At 37.6% G+C, this 2,282-nt stretch overlaps 1 pseudogene; it reads left to right on the plus strand.

The window, feature by feature from the left end:
• The first annotated feature begins 1,363 nt into the window (after positions 1 to 1,363).
• Positions 1,364 to 1,481, plus strand: LOC126274425 (5S ribosomal RNA; annotated as a pseudogene).
• Positions 1,482 to 2,282: the final 801 nt, after the last annotated feature.

Consider the following 2,282-nt stretch of genomic DNA (forward strand, 5'->3'; position numbering starts at 1 on the left):
ATTTCGATAAATAATATCACAGACTTTGACATACAAATACGATAAATACTTAAAGTGGTAAAATCATAATAAATTTTCAGTTTAGGTAATCAGTGTGAATACAAGTTATGAGTTTCTTCATTTGTCTGTGTTCATGAACAAATTTGTAGAATCCTCACACTCGAACGGGCTTTTTGGAAGGGTTTTCTATAGTAAGAAATTATTCACAAATAGAAGGAATAAATTGGTAAATTGGGTATTACCAGAAATAAAATAATTATCAACTTATTGGAATGTGTTTCTGCTATGTCATTCTATAAGAAATGCTTCAAAGGAAGAGATGAATAAAGAAATTTCACATGGACACGTAAAATTATTGGAAAAATTATAGAAACTATTAAAATCATTTATTGAATTTTAGTAGCAATATGAAAACACAAATTAAAATTTGTGTCAGTTCACGTGTAATTGTAATGTTGCTTATTTATGTTCTGTAGTGTATTGTTGCTTTGAAAGAGGAAAGTTGCACAAAATGGTAACACAACATAAAATATTCTATTGTTGCTCTTTGTATTTTATTTTATGTCTCGGCATTAAGTCTACTAAAAAGTAAACAGTAAAAAAATTAATATTAGGAAGATTAACTCATTAAAGTAAGTATCTTACATCTGGGCAGCCTCATCACGCTAGAGAGAATATGTTCTGATGACTTACCGGAATGTATCTGAGTAACATTCTCAAAAACTTTACCAGGCTGCAGTCCTGTAAGTTGTCTGAACATTTCAGACCTACTGTTCATTCTAGTAACTATGATGTAATTCTTATACGTTGTAGATTTCCAATGCATATTCTATACTGTGCAACCTATTATAAAATCTGTTTTAATAATTCCACCAACTCATGAACTTACTTCCTATTTGTGACTGTAATTGTGACTAACAGGCATATTTTAGCAGTGAGTGTTGCTTGTCACACTTCCAAATTATTTATTATGTGAATTGAATAATTTAAACTACCATTAATACTACCACTGAGTCTTACTAGCATTAAGTACTTGAAGTCAGTTAACGCTTCTAGCGAAAATTGTAACTGTATTTATAAAAGAAATTTTTCAGTGTTCACCTAATATATTATAAGGATATGTTGAAAAATTTATAATATTGTGTGGATACTACCTTCGTTGTACTGTGATGTTTGCATGTGCCGCGTAATTAAATAAAGTGTGCGGTACATCTACACCTACATACACACCACGCAAGCCATTACACGGAACATGGCGGAAGGTACCTTGTGCTGTTACTAGTCATTTCCTTTCCAGTTCCGCTTGCAGATGTAGCGAGGGAAAAACGGTTGCCTATATGCCTCCGTAAGAGCCCTATTTTGTGCCAACGGCCTTGCCGCAGTTGTAACACCGGTTTCCGCCAGATCACCGAAGTTAAGCGCTGTCGGGCTGGGCTAGCACTGGGATGGGTGACCATCCAGTCTTCCGAGCGCTGTTGGCCAGCGGGGTGCACTCAGTCCTTGTGAGGCAAACTGAGGAGCTACTTGATTGAGAAGTAGTGGCTCCGGTCTCGGAAACTGACATACGGCCGGGAGAGCGGTATGCTGACCACATGCCCCTCCATATCCGCATCCAGTGACGCCTATGAGCTGAGGATGACACGGCGGCCGGTCAGTACCGTTGGGCCTTCATGGCCTGTTCGGGAGGAGTTTAGTTTAGTTTTAGTTTAAGAGCCCTAATTTATTTTATCTTGCCTTAGTAGTCCTTCCGCAAAATGTACCTTGGCGGCAGCAGAATCACACTGCAGTCAGCCGCAAATGCTAATTCTCTAACTTTTCTCAATAGCCTTTCGCGAAAAGAAAGTCGCATTCCCTCCAGGGATTCCCATATACGTTCACGAAGCATCTCCATAATACAAGCGTGTTGATCGAACCCACTTGTAACAAAACTAACAGCACGCTTTCCAATTGCTTCAATGTCTTTCTTTAATCCGACCTGGGGGGGAGTCTCAAAAACTCGAGCAGTACTCAAGAATGTGTCACACTACTGTTCTATAGGCGATATCCTGTGCAGATGAGCGATAGTTTCTTAACATTCTTTCAATAAAACAAAATCTACCATTCACCCCTCTTCCTAGAAGCCTTACGTTCACGCTCCAATTCTTATCGCTTTGCAACTTTGAATCTCAGTATTTAATGGTCATGATAACGTATGTTAACAATGTTTAATAAGTAATGCTAACTTCCATAAATATTTCCTGATGTGTATAGGTGTAAAATTGTCCTTTTAAAAATGAGATATA

This window comes from Schistocerca gregaria, chromosome 5, assembly GCF_023897955.1.
Source record: "Schistocerca gregaria isolate iqSchGreg1 chromosome 5, iqSchGreg1.2, whole genome shotgun sequence".
NCBI lineage: Eukaryota > Metazoa > Arthropoda > Insecta > Orthoptera > Acrididae > Schistocerca > Schistocerca gregaria.